This window comes from Corapipo altera, unplaced genomic scaffold (genome assembly GCF_003945725.1).
Source record: "Corapipo altera isolate COAL_440 unplaced genomic scaffold, ASM394572v1 0, whole genome shotgun sequence".
Lineage (NCBI taxonomy): Eukaryota > Metazoa > Chordata > Aves > Passeriformes > Pipridae > Corapipo > Corapipo altera.
The window spans coordinates 88,432,277-88,442,516 of NW_020884872.1; positions in this window are offsets into that span (position 1 = coordinate 88,432,277).

The window sequence follows — 10,240 nt, forward strand, 5'->3', positions numbered from 1 at the left end:
GGCTTTGAGCAACATGGAAGTTGTCCCTGCCCATGGCAAGGGGGTTGGAACTAGGTGGTCTTGAAAGTGCCTTCCAACTCAAATCGTTCTGTGATTCTACAAATTTGCACAAACCATCAGCAGCAGAGGGGTGTGATAAAACATCTACAAAAGCCCATGCTAATCATTGGCTAAAGACCTTATTCTTGTAGGAAAATGTTTGCACAAGCAGCAGCTGCAGGGAAACCTGATGTTGAAGTTAATGAGCTTTTCCTTTGTGTGTGTGAAGGCAAGCTGAGCTGTGTGCCCAGATGTGGCCTGATTTGCCATACACTGAGTTCACACCTTTTGTGTCGAGCATGGCAAACTTATATCTCCTTCTGAGAGCCAGTTAGCTTGATTAGCATCAAGCTGGAATTAGTTAAACACCTGACAACAGAGCCAAACCCATTTAATTAATGGTTTTAACACTACTTGTTTGGGTCTCTCAATAGGAAATGCTTGTTATTACTAAACGTCTGGAACTAATTAGACTTTCATTGACTTCCTTGGGAGCAGAAACAGTTTTCTTAAGAATAAGTCTCAGGAGCAAAATGCAGCACGGCTTGTTTGTGTTTCTCTGTTAGCAGCATAATAAACCAAGAAGTGACATGACCCTGCTCCATCTAATTCTATTATTTTGGATGGGGTGAGGAGCATGAGGGAAAGAAAATATGGATAAAATAGAGAGGAAAAAATGGGTAGAAATGTGACCTCTACATGGTATTAATTCTCAAAATAGGGGTATGTAGATGACAGCCGCAGTCTTGCCTTTTCCGTTTGTTACTGTGTCTGCAAAAAGCCCAAACACCAAAGTATCTGATCCTGCATCAAACACAGCCTTTAATCACACATTACACATCTTTCTGCCAGTCAGCCCCATTTTCCTAATAGGTTGGTGTAACGGTTTAATGAAAAAGAAAATTAATTCTATCCCAGCCAAAACCAGGATAGTAGGCACAATGTAGACTGTTTTGACTGTAGTTCTGCAATAAAAATTTTACACCTTCAGTCGTTGCTTTTTCATAAAGTCCTTGCAACAGACTCTGTTGATGCAAAAAGAGCTCATACTGCTAAACCAAGGATATCCTTCTGGGATTCTGGGATGTGTAATAAAATGTTTGGGATTTATGCAGCCAGTGCATTTTTTTTTTTTTAATTGCTGCATACAAAAAATGCCCTCCTCTCTGCAGGTGTTTGCATAGGAAAGGACAATAAAATCATGGAATTAGAGAATGGAAAGGGACCTTAAAGATCATCTAGTTACAGCTCACCTGTGCCATGGACAGAGACACCTTCCACTACATCAGGTTGCTCAAATTCCCTTCCAACTTGGCCTTGAACTCTTCCAGGGATGGGGCATCCACAACTTCTCCAGACAACCTGTTCCAGTGTTTCACCACCCTCTGAGTAAAGAATTTCTTCATAACATCTAATCTAAACATGTCCTCTTTCAGTTCAAAACTCTTCCCCCTTGTCCTGTCATTATCTGCCCACATAAAAAGTCTCTCTCTCTCTTCTTCTTATATGCCCCCCTCAGGTACTGGAAAGCTGCAATGAAGTCTCCCCAAAACCTTCTTTTCTTCATGCTGAACAGCACTAGATCTCCCTCAAATATTTACTATCATGGTTTGCTGTGTTTTTTCCCCAAAACAATCCTCTGCAGTGGGATCAGGTAGAGCTAAGTACTGGAAAAACTAGAAATGCTAGAAATTCTAGAAACAGAGAGAGGCCTTGAAATTTCAGCAAGTCGGGACTCATATTGGCCATCCGTGGAAAATCAAGTCTCAGTTTCCAGAGGTATTAGCTTTTTTTTCCTGTGAAGCCAAGACAATACCATATTAGAGCATCAGAGCCTCTGGCTACAGATCTCTCTGCAGGTCCCCTACTCAGCCCTGAACTACACAGTGGGTTAGTATGCAACACAAGTAAGGGCTTTCTAATATTTTGGGAGCCCAAATCATTTGCTTTCCTGCTCCTATCTGTTCCCCATGCCATTCAGTACTCCTTTACTTTTCTGAGGAGAAACAAACTGAAATCACAACCCAAATCCCCTGTATCTCCATGAGAAAGAAAAACAGGTCCCACTTTGCACAGCAAGGTACCCTCTGGCTATATTATTTTCTATAAACAATTACCAATTCTGTTTGTGCACACATGTGCAAAGACACAGATGCACGCAGGCTAGTCTAAGAAATACATCACTTCAGGACTAGCTTTGTTTGACCTAAATTAGAACTGCCTGTGCTAAATGATCATCTGTAATAACAAACAGCCTGTGCTGCTGGTACCTGCGGATTCCTATTTCATGCCTGTCCCTGTGATCATTTTGATCGAGATTTTCAAAAGTGATCCATGATTGATTTCAGATGCCGAAATTTGCAGCCTGCATCTCACCAACCCTGAAAAAAGTCTCATTTTCCAGAAAACTGGGTCCATTTCCTCTCAAAACCAAGGCTCTGTGATATGTCTTATACAAGCCTCAGAAAAAAAGCTGTTTGTCCAGATGTATATATAATTATTTCACTTGCAGCTTTTTAATGATAGCTTCTGCTCCTCCAGAGCTGTTTTGAGCATCTGAAGAGATGAAAAACAGCAAAGCTACCACCAACAGCTCCTCAGCCCTGTAGTCTACCCTCAGAAGGACCATATTAACCCAACTTAAATATCTCTCCACTCTCACTCCCCCACCCAACTATTGTTGCGGCATAATTTGAATGACAAAGGAAAATTAGCCATAAGGAACAAACAAAAATTAGGTGTAGGGTCCGCAGCTTCCTGTGAGTGCTGCAACTATGCAGCCAGATCGGATTTTGGTCTCACAGATCCTGGGTTACTGAGGGTCCAAATAGATTTTGCCAAGAAAAAAGAGGAATGGGGGATGAGAGGACTTGAGAGCCATCAAAGTGCTCAGAGTGAGTGATGGGAAAAAGAGAAAACAAAGGGTTGGTGTAATTCACTCCGAGAATTGAAAAGCAAAAAATACTCCAGAGGAACAGACAGTAGTAGGTACTTTCCCACCTCTCCCCAAGAGTTTAGAGAAGATCTGAGGAGTTTCACCTCCTCTCTTGAAGAGGAAAAGTGAGAAGAGAGCTGAGGAGATAGATAATACAGAAGTAGAAATGAAGGATGATAAAAGCAGTGAAAGATAAAAGAAAAATGGAGTAGAGAAGAGGGGTTTAGTACAATTCAGGTCTTCATGATGGGTAACTGAGAAGTGTAACTGGAAATGGAAGACCACTCAAAAGAGAGGAATGGGAAAAGCTTTGTTAGGCAACATGCTGCTTGCAAGTATGTGGTGCATGTAAACAGAGGAGGACATCAGCTCACAGGGCTGACAAACAGAAGTATAAAGTAAACAAGGAAATGGGGTAAATCTGAAGAGGAAAAAGAGACTGTATAAGCACAGAAGAATTCTGTGAGGAGTGTCTGTCAGACTGTGCAACACCCTTTCAGAAGCAAAGACATTTAGAGGGTGACTCAACATGATACCAAACAAAATTTTGGCAAATATAAGGGAAAAGGTCCGCAATACTGAGAGAATCACTTTTCTCCCAAGCTATAGTTCATGGCAGATCTGCTGCATTGCAGAGCCAAGATAGTTCCACAGATTTCCTCCTCCTGTCCATTTCTGGCGGTGATTGCATCAAAGATGCAAGTTTGAGAGACATGTCATTGATACCTTTCAGTACTTAAACGGGGTTTATAAAAGAATAGAGCAGCTTTTAAAACAGTCAGATAATGACAGAACAAGGGGGAACAGTTTTAAGCTAGAAGAGAGTAGATTTAGATGTTAGGAACAAATTCTTAACTGTTAAGATGATGAGGCACTGGAACAGCTTGCTGAGAAGCTGTGGATGCTCCATCTATGGAAGCCAGGTTGGATGGGGCTTTGAGCAATCTGATCTAGTGGGTGGCAACCCTGCCTATGGTGTGAGGGTTGGAACTAGGTGATCTTAGGATCCATTCTGACCCAAAACATTCTGTCATTCTATGATTTTCCAGTTCATAAGCAGTATACTTTATAAGAAACATTCTGGGAGGTGACTACAGAGGAGATTCCTCTCTACTGTTTCCTACTTTCCCAGAAAATGGAGGGGAGAAAGGAGTCCAGGATCCTGGAGACAAGACCAGAGGAGGAGAGGGCTCCATTTTTGGGTAGGAAATCCAACAAAGAGAAGAAGGTTTGGGACAGGTAACTGGGCAGGAGGTGTGGCATGAGAAGAACAGAAGAGGAATAAGAACAGCTAAACAAGGATTTTGGAATACAAATCACAGAGTCAGAGAACGGGTTTGGGTCTGAACGGACCTCTGCAGATCATCTAGTCCAACCCCTCTGCTAAAGCAGGTTCACCTAGAGTAAGTCGTACAGGATCGTGTCCAGGAGGGCTTTGAATATTTCTGGAGAAGGAGACTTACCAACCCCTCTGGGCAGTCTGTTGTAGTGCTCTGTCACACTCAAAGTATAGAATGGAGAAGGAACGGTCAGGATGAAATCAGAAGCATAGTGCAGAAACACAGGGCAGAATTAAATGAAAAGAAGGCTGCACACTCCTTTAAGCTACATTTCTGCATTTAAGCTGATGGGAGAGAGCCTTTACTATGTTAGTGGATGACACCAAATGGATCAGTGATTGGTATGTTAGGGGTAGAGCTGTTATTTAGAGGAAGCTTCTGCATCATAACAATGGTCAGAGAGAAGCTTCATGATGTTCAGCAAAGACTTGCACCTTGGACAGAACAAGCTCATATGACACTCCAGTCTAGGGACAAGAGGAGTGAAAATTAGCTTTGCAGATGATCTGAGGGTCTGAATGGACAGCAAGTTGTCCATGAGTCATCATCATGCCCTAGTGACAGTGAAATACAGCTACATATTGAGCTGTATTTTCAAAAGCTTAGTTAGAAAGTCAAGAAATGCTGTTACTCCCCTGTATTTGGCCCATCTAATACCACATCTGATTAGTGTGTCAGGCTGTTGGGTCTCACAGTGCAATAGAGAGACTGACAAACTGGACAGAATCCAGCAGAGGCCACTCAGATGGTCAGGGAGCATTTGATATCTGAGAAAGAGATGGAGAACACTAGGCTTATTCAGCCTGGAGAAGAAGAAGTCTTAGAGGAAAATCTTTTGTCAATGCTGGATGGGCAGTTACAAGGAAGACAGCATCAACTCATCCCGGGAGGAGGGAGTATTCAGTTTGAGCACAGGTTACAACCCCTGAGAGTTACAACTGCAGATGTTCACATTAAACATATGGAAAAAATTCTTCATAATGAGGGAGGCCAAACTCTGAAAAATCCTCAGAGACTTTCAAAACTCATCAGGGCAAGGCCCAGAACAATTCTGACACTGAAGCTGACCCTGCTTTGATCAGGGAGCTGGACTGGAGCTCTTCAGATGCTCCTCACAATTTGAATTATTCTCCAATATTTGCAAAACAAAAATGGGTCATGAACTTAGGTGAGGAATAGAGTAGCAGAGAAACTGAGCCTGTAAATGGTGTCTACTGCCTGCACTGAAGCTGTGGAAGAGATTTGGCAGTGGAAATACCCAGAGAGATGGCAAAAGTGGGTGATGATATCATATGGGGGTAGAGCTAGTCAGATTATGGAAGTTTGAGTTCACATAATTTTTCTGTAATTTTTTTTAATTTTTTTCTTTTTATAGCTCAAAATAATAATTATTCTTTTCAAAATTTTCCATGAAAATTCTGGAAAATGTGTATTTGGGAAACGAGTCCTTTGCAAGGACAGAGATTCAATTTGAATTCAGATATTCCTACTGCAGCAAAAGCATTCTCAATAAAATAATAATAAAAAAGTAATCATTGCAACATTCAGTCTGCTTTTGCCATCTTTGTTCTAGAGAAGATGAAGAAATATTTCAATTAGCTAATGCTAAATAACATCCCTCCCAGTTGTCACTAAAACAAAACAAAGCAAAATAAACCAAAACAAAGTAAAACCAAAATATTAGGCTGTTGAAACTATATAAACCTTTTAATATTTTTTACTTCAATTAGTTCTGGGACAAAGGAAAAACATAAAGTAAAATAATTGTAGTAACCTTTTCAAATCTTACCTATCAGGTAAGATTTTCATTGAAAAATGCTTTTTATTGTTAAAACTTCCTTCCATCATGAGTACTTATATTGTAATTTGTGATTTTTTTGTATTTATAAGTTTTATGACCCCCACTGTCTTTCACTTTAAAATGTTACTACAAAAATTTCTGGCAAGAGTTGTAAATTAAAGAGTCACAAACTTTCAGCTTCACTAATTGTTGTTTACTCTTGAAAAAAACTCTTTGTAACAGACCTTAGCATATGTTTTTTACCTTACACATGTGATTCACAACCATATGTTTCCTCTAATCAGTCCCTCGTGTTTCACCACAGACATCAGGCAAGTTATTGCATTGCTGAACTGGACCTATCACCAAGAAATCGAGTTCCTTTCCTGTTTAGAGAGAAAGATGCCCAATGAAGTGAAGACCCAGGGAAGGATTTGGGTGCTTTAATTGCCACTCCAGATATTTAAGTCCAGAATATAAATCTTTACAGTCCTTGTTCAGTTGCTGATTCTTCCATCTGGTGCCTAAAGTCTGCAGAGGACTATGTTTAATGTTGAAATTATCAATGAATTTCACAGTCTGCTCATTGGCATATTCAGAAATACCACAAACAGCACAAAACCATTTATATCTGTGTAAGCCCCAACAGGACTCTAATGCTGAGCATCCCCGCACCACATCTAAGTGGGTTAACATTGCCAAAGCATCACTGCTGGAAAAGCTCCATAGAAAGTGTAACTGGAAATGGAGCTGCCATAATAACTCCATGCCTAATGACCAAACCATTTTGCAGGACAGAGCTATTCTTGGCTATCAGCTGGAGGCCAGGCTGCATACCCCAAGGTATCTCAAAGGCAACTGAACACCGGTTTGTGGGTATTCAGTCAAACTCACTGTTGAGAAAGAAGTCAGATTTAGTTTGAAACAGATGCACCAAGTACTTTGCTTTAACTGGTTAATATGTTAGATCTGATATCTAAAGTCTAATGTCAGCTTACCCTCTTAAAACAGTAATCAAAACCAGAAATCAAGACCAGCTTTCAATAGGGAAAATTTTGCACAACTCTGCCTGTGCACATCCAATGTCATGTTGTCTTCTTTTCCCACAGTGTAATTGTTTTTCCAGCCTCCTGCTTCCTTAGACTGCTCACGAGGAGGCTTCCAAGTAGATGCAATAATAGTGCAATGATATCACGTTTGTGCACTTCAGAATCTTTCACTTTGTTTGGTTTGCATCGTGTACTTCCTACTACTGTTCAGCAGACCTCTGGATTCAGCCACACAAAGTATTCTCAGGTGATTCCTAGCAGAGTTCCTGAGTGATGCATGGTTAAACAAATCACTTACTGTTGTCTGTGGAGCAATGCTTTCAGCATCTCATTGACCAAATGGTGTTTTTTTCTTCCCACTTCTTATTCCACAACTTGCCTGTTGGGATTTTGGTCTTGTGCAAGAGTTTTTATGGGAATAAAGTCTTATCTCAAGGAAAGATCTTGCTGTATTTGGATGAAATTAAGCAGATCTCCCTAACTTTCCTCCTCCAAAAATAATAATTAAAAAAGGTTTATTCAAGTAATAATAGCCTAAAAGACATACCTAAGATGTAGCTAAGTTTTCCATACATAACTCCAAACCTCTCTTTGCTTTTACACTGCACTGTTGCAGACATCCTACAACTTAGAAATAAAACCACAATGTTATCTGCATTGGAAAGGTATGGCAATTATTTTTCTGGTTAAACCAGTGCTGGTTTTGAAGATGTCTCAGCTGTAAATGAATGAGGTCGAGTTACAATCTGTTCACCAGCCAAGCCCTCACAGCTCTCTACACCTCTCCTTGCTTGTGAAGAAGTTTAAACCGTCTTCATGGGACAGAATAAGACTATTTCGAGTTTCATTAACACAATATCCTAACTAGAGGTAATTTATTTGAACACAACTCTGTGGCAACTGGTCCTATCCACCTTGTTCTGTCTTGCTTTGCAGAGCTCCCAGATGGGCTTCTCAAGACCCCTGGTCTCAAGAATGAGGTTACAAAACCTGGCAAAGTTTTCCAGCCAGACACTGTGAGAGAATTGAGAGCGGATCTAGCAGCAACTGGGAAAGGTGTGACAAATGGGACCTTTGCAAAAAGGTTATGACAGTTGGTTCACAGTAGATGGGGGAGAATTAAAGCATATAAACAGAAAGGGAAATTCTGAATCAGCAGAGAAGGAAGAAACACATAGAAAATATAAGTCAAATGTTGGGTGAATTTTTACAGTCTCACTGGTGACATAGATATAAATATCTGTTTGGATCAATTTGGAACCCACAGAACACAGAAAAGTCACTTCTTTGAAGAGGCTTTATGCAGGGGGAAGGGAGTGGATGCTTTCCTATCAGTTTGGACTTACACATACTGAAATGCTAATTATTCAGGACTTCTGAGTTGACTCTAATTATCCCGAACGGTTTTTGGATCAACTTGAGTGCCTGAATCCCTCATGTTCCATGAATGAAAATTGTCACAGAACAATTAAACCAGCATAAGCAGGTTCCTGCTTGGAAGCAACTCTTTGGCAGGATAGTTTCATTCACACCAGCAAAGGCAAGCTTCACTGGTGTTCACCTTTTTGCTCTACAGACATTTTACTCTACCAACATTTATGGGATTGGTGATGACAATAGGTGATGCTCAGCAGGTTCAATGTATCCAGCAATTTTTTGGACTATGCTCAGAGAACAACCTGGGTGAAAGCCAGTGACACCATTAAAAGTGAGGTTTTGTACAAAATAATCATTCTTTTAAAGCATTTCTTGCTTTTTCTTCCCCAGCTGTTCTGTTTACTCCATCCTGACCATTGACCCCTCCCTCTGTTCTTCACTGGATTCCTGCCATCTGTTTCAAGCTGTCTGTCCAAACAGGACATAAACTCAACAAAGTTTGATCCCAAGCAGGACATAAACTCAACAAAGTTTGATCCCAAGCTAAGCTTTTGAACTGTATCATGTTTGAATGTACTGGAGATTATGTCAAGGGAATTTAGGCACCCATATTTCATCAAGAGGTGAGGCCTCTCTTCCTCGTTTATTATTTCTAGAACATTTACATTTTTAGAAATAATATTACTAACTAGAAAAATAATCTGCTTTAATAGAAACAGTCATTTCAATGCATCAAAATATTATAGTATATCAGTCAAGTCTGTGCTCCAAAGGATGAAGGAAAATATGAATTGGGGGTTGGAATTTGAAAAAATGCAGTTATTCTCAAAAATAGGATGCAGACGAAGGCAAAATGGTGTATTGTCTTGACTGCTCATGGTATAGGCATAAAAGCCCCACTGTAGTTCTGTTGAAAAGGTGGAAGGTCAAATCTTCATGGGGAAAAAAATTTTATATATATGTTGATTTCTACAGTGAAAGGATCTGGATCACCAAGAGCTGAAAATATTTTTTTTCATCCAACATGTCATGAGTGTGTTATCCGTAGCACACGCAGAAGACTTCAAAGCAGTAACTGATCACTTATAAATTTGGAAAGTTTAAGCCAGATTTTTAATCAGAACCTTAATTTAATTCATTTGTAAATCAATACACTCTTTGAACCTAAGTAGGGAAAGAAGAACACTTTTTTTGCATTCCTGAAGTGAGAACTTGTCCACATTACAGTCACACTGAGAGTCCTGCAGGGATCAGGACTGCACTGTGTTACCTGTGTATCAAAATATGTCTGAAGATCTTCCAGTCAAACTCAACCAAAAATGGTTGAAGACAAGCACAGCCTGGCTCCTTTCACAGGTGGGAGTACCTAAATAAGTGCATCCAAGCACACAGAACAACTATACAGGGTGACTCCATTTGGAGCTTCCTTATGCAGTAAATATCTACTTGCACACAGTTCTCACCCTGCAGCGTGTGTTGATAACTCACACACCATATTTGCAACCAAATACGTTTTGCATTGTCCAAGGACTAATTTGTGCACAAGGCAGGGGCTCTGCACTAACCTCAAGGTATCTTTACTGAATTTCTTTGCAACAGCCATTCCCCATCTCTCCAGATCCCCCTGGGTTAGAAACTAAACTTGAGGCTTTCAGGTTAGCAGCCGGACCAACAATCTGCTACTTGGCCAAAGCTCCGTTGAATGAGACTTCCCTGTATT